We start from the raw sequence: 9,447 nt of genomic DNA, 5'->3' as shown, positions 1-9,447 counted from the left end.
CCCCAACTTTCTAGCCTTTCTTACAGTGAAATTCTCACCATCACCCCAATATATTATATTATAACAAGCAGTCATAATATAATACATTTAGCACTGTAATATCCCTGAAGATTTATCTAAGAACTTAAAGAAAACTGTGTTTTGAGTTAAACTATGAACTCGAAGACAGTGTTTAAAGCAAAGATATTTTAGTTCACAGAAAATAACAGTTTAGTCCAGTAGGACTCACCTAGTGATTCTCAGCCTGAGTTTCACTAAATCATTTTTTTTTATGAGAGATTTTTGCTATAGGGCACGAGCACTCATCAGAGAGACAGAAAGAAAGAAATCCCGAGGGGCATGACTGCACAACAATCCCTTCTAGAAATGGGATTTCATTCTCCTCTCAGTATTTTGGGCATGGACACACATGAGCCTGGAGTTTTTTGTTTTTCCCCTCAACATACAAATTTTATTTAACAAAAGTAACTGGTAAAGTCAAACAGGCACTTATATTAAAAAGAAAAACTGACTAGAATTTTATCTGACATTCCTTACAGTAACCTGCTTGCAGTTCCATTTGACTGAGCTCTGTTGCTGTGACAATACAACCCATGTGCAGGTATGGAGGAATGGTTTGTACATCATTCAAGTATTCACTGAATACCACCTTATATACATATACATTAAATTTGAAAAAGAACTAATCAGCAATCCCCAGACAGACTTCATTTTTGTTGATCTTTTGGAAGAGGTTATCTAAAGAGAAGAATATGCGATTCTGGCTCATGAATCATGTAATGAATCCAGCCTAGACTCCATTGGACACCAAATCTCCTCCACTCCTCTTCAGACATCAGATGGGGTTTTGGGCACTTGTCTGGAAAGTTCTCTGGGTAACATCACATGCCAGTACTTGTAGTGCTCGTAGAAGTACTTGTCCAAGTAGTAGATCTGCTTGTGGGCCATCCTGCCGTGTGGGGGTGGGAACGACCAGAGCCAGAGAGCAGATGACGCGTGCCACATGTCTGCGATTGTCCACCCTCGCCATACACAGCACTTACTATTATCTTAAATTAGCTTATGTGCTTATTGTCCATGGTTTCTCACTAAACTGTGAACTCTGTGAGAGCAGAAATTAAGTTCACTGTACCTAGAACAGGTACGCCTACTGTGGTGGCATATAATAGATGCTGAAGTAAAAAACTGCTGAGTGAAAGATTAAAGAACTACTGCAACCTTAAAGGACAGTGCTCACAATGTTAACCAACTATCCAAGGATATTAAAATAGGTTGATGTGATAGTCCCCAATTGCAATAAACATTAAAACTGCTACGATATACCAGTTCTCTTTTAGATAGGTTTATACTTCCCTATCATCTTGAAGTTAGGCATGGTCATGTGACTTACTGTGTCCATATAAACGAAGCCCTTAAGAGACAGTTTGTATGATTCATTCTCATTACCTTATCTCTATCAGGGTAATCAGCAACGGGTCAGAATGTTAGGACTCCTCATGTCCACGTTCTTAACTAAGGACAAAGAGTGAGGCACCCAGACAACTTGCAGTAATAAAAATTGAGAAGAAATAAACCTTTGTGCTTTAAACTATTGAGATTTAGAAGTTATTTGTTATAATCTAGTCCATCCAGACTGCTAAACCATCAAGCAATGTTGCGGGCACAGAGAGATTTAGTCACCCCACTGAAGGGTTACTTGCAGTGTAAATTGATGCCACTAAATACAAATACTTAATATTTTCTTTTTTACTCTTAGTTAGTTTCCAAACAGGTTTGTCAACAAGGAGAGGGGAAAAAAAATTGTATGCAGTTTTAATAATTCTAATCCCTAATGCTATTTTTCAGTAAATTCATAATTCACTCAAATAAAGAATGCCACTCTATAAAGGCTTCTTGGGAAACAGCCTGCCATCCTTTCCCATCGGGAAACATACTTTATGGGTAAAAAATAGCTATAGTTGTTTCCTTATTTTCTTTCTTAGAGATATTTTTGTTATAGGGCATGTGGGGTCACGAGAGAGACAGAGAGACAGAAAGTGAGAAATCGCCCCCTCCCCCAGAGGGAATGGCCACAACACAATCCATTCTCCTCCCGGGATTTTGGACACGCACACACATGCACCCAGTGTGTTTTAAGCCATCAGGTCCAAGACTCAAACCATGGTTGACTACATGGACCCAGCAATGTAACCATTACACCATCTGGTCCCTATTTCCTTATTTTCTATACCAACTGTTCAATAATTAAATTGTAATTGAGGCAGAACCAGCAGATGGTATAATGGTAACGTTGCTGGACTCCCATGCAGTGGACCGCAGTTCAAGTCCTGGACCCAGTGACTTAAAACTCTTACCAGGTGCGTGTGCATATGTGCCCAAGATCCCGAGAGGAGAATGGAGGAGAAGGGATTGCAGCATGGTCATCCCCTCCCTGGGGGGTGGTGGTGGTGGGGGTTATTTCTTGCTTTCTGTATTTGCCTCTTCAGCGAGCACATATGCCCTATAGCAAAAATCTCTTAAAACAAAAACAAAAAAATATCTCATACTGGGCACATCTGCCTGTGTGCCCAAATCCCAAGAGGAGAATGGAGGGGAGGGGATATTGGTGTGGTCATCCCCCATGGCAGTTGATTTCTCACTTCCTCTCTCTCTCTCTCCCTCTCTCTTTCTCTCTCTCTCTCTCTCTCTCTGCTTCTCTGGCGAGCACATGCCTCCTATAGCAAAAATCTCTCAAAACAAACAAACAAACAAAAATCATTATGATTGAGGCCAGGTCACTCTAAGTAAACAGACTAGAAAGGCAGATTGTCTAAAATGAAGAAGTCCCTAAATGCTGAGTGAAGAATTTGAACTTTTGCTCATAGACAAAATAGACTTACTGAGAAGTTTTGTATGGAAATCACAGGACAAAAAATTACTCTTGTAGGGAACCAGCAGTTAGTGTAATGGCTATGTCGCTGGATTCCCACGTAGTAGACCGTGGTTCATGTCCCGGACCCGGTGGCTTAAGACTCACGCCGGGCGCGTGTGCATGCGTGCCCAAGATCCCGAGAGGAGAATGGAGGAGAAGGGATTGCGGCGTGACCATCCCCCCTGGGCGGTGATTTCTCGCTTTCTATCTCTCTGTCTCTCTCTGTCTGTCTGGCGAGCGCACGCACCCTATAGCGAAAACCTCTCAAAAAAAAATTTATTCTTGTAGATTATGTAATGGTAGTTGTGGAACTGGATGACTAAACAACAAGACCAAGGGTACACATTTTGGACTGCTATACCAGGAATCCTTTATAGATAAAAGGCCAAATTTTAATCAATATATATGGCTTATTTTTGCTAAACAGTACAATAGTATAGGAAATGGGCAAGGCACAGGTTTTTGCAAATAAGAGTAAAAGGCTCACTGAAACATCAAGCCAGGATTAAATTAATATCTGGTGATGGACAAATATGTACTTCTGAGTAGGAAGGATAGTCAGGGCAGTAATTGCTTAATAGTTCTGAAAGGCAACCAAGTGAACAATGGATGCTTTACTACCACTGGAAGGTATTTTCATACTCTAAGAGTGACTGGATCACACTCTGATTGATTTATATGCTGAGATCTTTCAAGATACTTAGATCTTTTATACATGTCTCCAACAAGCTTGTCTCTTATAGTAGGCTAGTTACCATTACAGGCAATGGGGAAACATTACTGGACAAAACAAAGATCTCTGCACTCTTCTTTTTTTTTTTTGAGAGTTTTTTTGCTATAGGGCACATGTGCTCACCAGACAGAGAGAGAAAGAGAGACAGAAAGCAAGAAATCACCCCCCGGGGGGATGGCCATGCAGCAATCCCTTCTCCTTTATTCTCCTCTCGGGATCTTGGGCATGCACGCACACACACCCGGTATGAGTTTTAAGCCACCAGGTCCGGGACTCAAACTGCGATTGACTACATGGGAGTCCAGCGACATAGTCATTACGCTAACGGCTGGTCCCAAGATCTCTGCACTCTTGGAGCTTACATTCTAGTGGCATTTAAATTCTATTCTAAGATTTCTTCTGTAATCCTATCATGTAAGAATAGCTTTTTTTTTGAGAGAGAGAGATATTTCTGCCATAAGGCCACCAGTGTGATCACCAGAGAAAGAGAGAGATAGAAAGCAAGAAATCACCCCAAGAGATGGCACACTGCAATCCCTTCTCCATTCTACTCTTGGGATTTTGGGCAGGCATGAACACGCACCCAGCCTGAGTTTCAAGCCTCTGGGTCCAAGACTTGAACTGTGGTTGGCCATGTGGGAGTCCAGTGATGTAACCATTATGCCATCTGTTGGTCCTAAGAATAGCTTTTTTTTTTTTGGCGAGGTTTTCGCTATAGGGCGCGGGTGCTCACCAGACAGACAGAGAGAGACATAGAGACAGAAAGAGAGAAATCACCCCCCAGAGGGGATAGTCATGCCGCAATCCCTTCTCCTCCATTCTCCTCTCGGGATCTTGGGCATGCACACACGCGTCCGGCTGAGTTTTAACGGGACGCGGTCGACTACGTGGGAATCCAGCGACATAGCCATTACACTAACTGCTGGTTCCCAAGAATAGCTTTTAAAACTGACTCCAGGGCCAGTCAGTGGTGTGGAAGTTAAGGCACTGGATTCCACATAACCAACTCTCTGCAACTTGAGTCCTGAACCTGGTGGTTTGAAAATCACACTAGGCACATTTGCATGCATGTTCAAAATCCTGAGAGGAGACTGCAGGAGAAGGGAATACAGAGTGGCCATTCTTCTTTGGTGGTGATTTCTCACTTTGCCCCTCCCTTTGTCTCTCTCGGGCAAATGTGTGCCCTATAGCAAAGAGCTAAGGGAAAAAGTCTCTAGAAGTAACCTACTGAATGCTCCCAGTAAAACTGCCATTTGCATTATGTTTAAAGTGTTTTTCAAAAATTTATTTTCCTGGTGTTACACAGATGACACCATATTTGGGAGGACAGAAGCCACTTGGGAGCCCCAGGTTTGGTTCCAAACCAGCCTCAAATCTCTCAAAGAGAACTCTTCCGACCAACAAATGCAAGCCTGAACTGGTACTATCTCACAGGGAAAAAAAAATTTTAAACTCTTCCAAACCCTATTGCACAACAGTTAAGCACTGTACATATGGAGCTGGATCTCTCGTGACCAATCACTACAAATTCTGACCCCTGTGGCTTGAAAAACATGGCAGGTGTGTGTGCGTGCTTGCCCCAAATCCTGGTGGGATGGAGTACTTGCCCTTACACACACTTGTGCATTCTCCCTTGCCCCAGGGCACAAGGCCTCTGGCCAAATAAAAAAAACCAAGAATTTAAGTGGACAGACATCAATGGTCTTCATAAGAATTTCAGTATGGGTCTCTGTGAATAGGAGTTTACATATACAATATAAAAATGATCATGAGAGAGGGCCAGCAGGTGGAGTGGTAGTTGAAGCACTGAACTCCCACATGACTGACCACAGTTTGAGTCCTGGACCTGGCAGCTTGCTTTCTCACTTTCCCTTTTTTTCTCTCTGGTCAAATTAAAATAATAATAATAAAATAAAATAATAAGTATATTTTAAAAAATGACCATGAGAATTCTAATTTATTTCAGTGGTTCCATTATTCTTTTAGCTTCCCAGATATAAAACTTTGGAGATAACAGGTTTTTACCAACCCTATTGTTTTCTATAGTTAATCAATCACGGTGTTCTAATATTTCCTCTTCTAGAATGTCTCTCTTATCTTTATATCCTGCCAACTATTTCTTCCAATGGTCTCTGAGGTTCTTCATGTAATTTTTTAAAGAAGTGCTAGAGGCAGGTGGCATAGTGATTAAGGTGCTAGACTCCCACAGGACCAATTCCAGTTTGAATCCCAGACCTAGCAGCTTACTTTTTCATTTTTTCTTCTCTTTCTGTCTCTCTGGTCAAACTGAAAAAATAATAATAAATTAAATTAATTATTTGTAAAAAATATACTAAATAAATGTCACATTTCTTTAAAAAAAAATTTGCTAGAGGAATGTGTGCTTGCCAGAAAGAGACAGAGATTGAGGGGCAGGGGATGCTCCCCTTCTCCCCCACTGGAGACAGTCACACTGCAATCCCTTCTCCTCTATCTCTCCGATTATGGGTACACACACGCAAACACCAGGTACGTCTTTTCAGGTTTCTGGGTCTAGCACTTGTATCACACAGCTATGTAGGATCCAGCACCTTAACCATCATGCCACCAGCTAGCCCTCTTCATATAATTTTATGTGAATCTTTACATCAGAGATATAGCTGCTGAGGAAAATTAAAAATATAAAGGATAATACAATAATCACCAGTGCAACTCCATCAATAAGCAAAATGATTAACTTTTTGTTACAATTATTTTAGATCTTTTGACAAATATTTCAGTTAAAAAAAGTATCTTTTGAATATAAAGCAAAACTCCCAATTTCAGAAGAATACACACAAAAGAAATGCTATGACTATTAAAAAGAACTTTAAAAAATAAGTTTGCTATAGGGCGCATGCACCTGCTGGAGAGACAAACGGAGAGAGACAGAGGGAAAGTGAGAAATCACTCCTTAGGAGATGGCCACACCTCAATTGATCCTCCTCTTGGGATTGTGGGCATGCACACACACACACACACACACATATACACACACACAAACACACGAACCTGGAATATCTTTCAAGTCACCAGGGACCTGAATCATGAAGTTAGTCACATGGGATCAAGCAACCTTAGCATGCCACCAGCTGGCCCTAAAATAATAAATAAATAAATAAAACCACTTTTCAAAGCATGGAAAATACTTCTGAGGTGTTGTGCCAAAAAAAAAAAAAAATCCCACCGAGAGAAAAATGTATAATCCATTTTATAAAAAGGAAGATAATTATCAGCTTTTAAAAAGCCTCAGAAGAAACATAAATTGAAATAAAATATCAACAGGTGTTGGGTTTTGTTTTTGGTTTTTTGCTTGGGGGATTTTATAATATATTGACATGTGATTTTTACATTTTTTCACATTTTCTCTATTTCTTACAGTGAACATGCAGTATTTTTAAATTCAGAAAAAATGTTATTTTGGGGCTGGCAGGTAGTATGGTGGTTAAGGCGCTGGATTCCCACATGGCCAAACAGTTGGAGTCCTGACCTGGAAGCTTGCTTTCTCACTTTCTGTCTCTCTCTGGTCAAATTAAAATACAATAAAAGTAAATAAATAATTCGTTTTTAAAATGTTACTTAAATAATTATTTCATTTATCACTACTTGTGCATTCTCATTGCTCCCATCTACATACCCTCTCCTCACCTCCAACATTCTCTTCCTTGTGGTCTCAGAGCCATCTTCTCCCCAACTCTAACACTACTTGTACTCATGCTCTTAAAATTCTCCATTCATCCTTATCTATATAGAACATGCAAGCAGAGGCTGGCCGTATAAACAATCAACTTAGATGGGGTTTCTCAACCTCAGCACTACTGACATTTAGGGTAATCATTTCTTATGAAGGGGCTGTCCTAATGTAGGATGTTTATCAGTATTCCTGGCCCCTATCCAGTAGATTCCAGTAGCACCCCTCCCCCACAATGTGCCACTGCCAAATGTCCCCTGGTTGGGGGGAAAGGGGGTCAAAACTGCTCCCATTTGAGAAGCATCCAGCTAAAAAATTTAAAACTTCTAAAATCCTAAAATCTGAAACCCAAAACTTTCTGACATGTGGGATGCTCTTCAATCTTGCTCCACATCATCTTGTTTTTCTCAACAGAAACTTTCCAACTAAACCAGGCAGTAAGTTCCCGAGAAAAATTATTTGCATTCCCAATTCCAAACCTTGGATCACACTATTTCCTCACTAAAATTCCCCATCTACTCTTCTATTCAAATGCCCTACATAAATCCTTCAATTGCTGGTTCTTTGCAGAAGCTTTACTCAAGTCAGTTCAACAAATGTCCAACTGTTCTGGTGAAGAATATCACATATATTTTGGCTGTTGTTACTCTCGTACCCAAAACTATAATAGATTAACCTTCTTAAGATTTGTGGTCTGGACACATTTCTTTTGTAGAGCCAACTGGGTTTAACATTGTGCTAGGCATAAAGGCCAATTAAATTATTATTTATTTTCTGATTAGCCTACTTTGAAAACTCTACTGTATAACCTGCTTCTTTCTTATGAAATAATTTTTCTTTTAAACTTGTTTCTTGTCATGGAGCCATGGTTAAGTGTAACCATTCCAGTTATAAATACTAAGAATAAAAAAAACTGTAAGAATAAAAACAGTCATGTTTAATGTCTTAATTTAAAGGAACACATAGGTATCTAACTGCTCTCTACACTTTCAGGAAACGATACAAAGGAATTAAAACTATCAACTACCACACACATATGAACCTTGTGAACTCTATCTTAAGCTATTGGGTGGACCTTTTGCTCACGTACAACTTAAGTATGGTGAACAAGAGCAGAGAATTTGATCGGTGTGTGAAAAATGTAGGTGTACACAAAGACACACACCCATATATCCAAAGCTGAAGTAAATGAAAGCATTTTGTCAACTAAAAAGAGCCATATATTAAGGACTGTTAAAAAAAGCCTGGGAAGGCCTGCTTGGGTTCCAATTACATCAAAACCTTGTACAAGTTACTCCCCCTGCCTCAGTTCCCTGGCTGTCAAAAAGGGTATCTGAACCCAAGCCCAGCTCTGGAAACAGTGTTTGGCTCACAGAAAGGGCAAAATAAATACTATTCATAACTAAGATGTTGTCCACAGGTATTAGTCAAGGAGAAGTCTTCACATATAAAGTTATGATTCAAATTTGAAGCTGGTTAAAAAAAAAAAAAAAAAAAAAAAAAAAAAACCTCACTGGATACATACTTTACACGTTTGATCTACTAGGCGAAATAGTTTCTCAGAATTTTTCCAAGTGCTAAACTAGTGATAACTATAGAATTAATTTCTCCTACAGTCTTTTTTTCCTTTTTTTTTTTATCTGCAAATAAATGAACAGACACCTCTGTTTTCAAAGAGCTTTATAGCCACAAGAAAACAAATCGACTCTTTGTTATCTCCAAATATTTAAGTCAATTTAACGGCGAGAGTAAAAGGCTAGGTACTGTTCCAGAACAACTTTTCAGAAAACACAATGAGGTTTCTTACGTCGCGATCAGCAATTCTTATGCAGCTATGTCAAGTCTCGGTCAGGAGAAACAAAGCTCATCTGTCAGGGAGCCGAGGAGCCGTCAGAAAACAAGGAAACGCCACGGCCAGGCCTAGGCGGCTCTCGGGAGAACCTGCCCTCACACAGCTCGCCTCGCACGCGTCCAGTCCTTCCCTGCCCGCCGGAGGTCGACTCCACCCGGAGGTAAGTGACAGCAGCTTTCGCCCACGCCTCTCCCCGCCCGGACCCCGGGCCCATCCGCGCGGGCCGCAGCGCCCACTGCACG

General features: G+C 40.5%; 1 protein-coding gene and 1 pseudogene across 2 annotated transcripts in view; both read right to left on the bottom strand.

Annotated features, from left to right (window-relative positions):
• The window catches only part of KATNBL1 (katanin regulatory subunit B1 like 1), a 54,903-nt gene that overhangs the window by 45,231 nt on the left and 225 nt on the right, over nucleotides 1-9,447 (bottom strand). Inside the window, exon 1 of one of the 2 annotated variants that reach the window (XM_006140549.3) lies at nucleotides 9,161-9,369. The exons of the other annotated variant lie outside the window; for it this stretch is intronic. The gene's annotated coding sequence lies outside the window, so the exon portion shown is untranslated. Of the gene's footprint in view, nucleotides 1-9,160; nucleotides 9,370-9,447 lie in introns of those variants that run through there. 2 annotated transcript variants of the gene reach the window in all.
• Nucleotides 613-1,550, bottom strand: LOC102491354 (cyclin-dependent kinases regulatory subunit 2 pseudogene; annotated as a pseudogene).

The sequence above is a fragment of the Tupaia chinensis genome, unplaced genomic scaffold (assembly GCF_000334495.1).
Source record: "Tupaia chinensis unplaced genomic scaffold, TupChi_1.0 Scaffold000037_21, whole genome shotgun sequence".
Classification (NCBI taxonomy): Eukaryota; Metazoa; Chordata; class Mammalia; order Scandentia; family Tupaiidae; genus Tupaia; species Tupaia belangeri.
The sequence above is the reverse complement of the archived record's forward strand: the minus strand, read 5'-3'. Positions and strand labels throughout refer to the sequence as shown.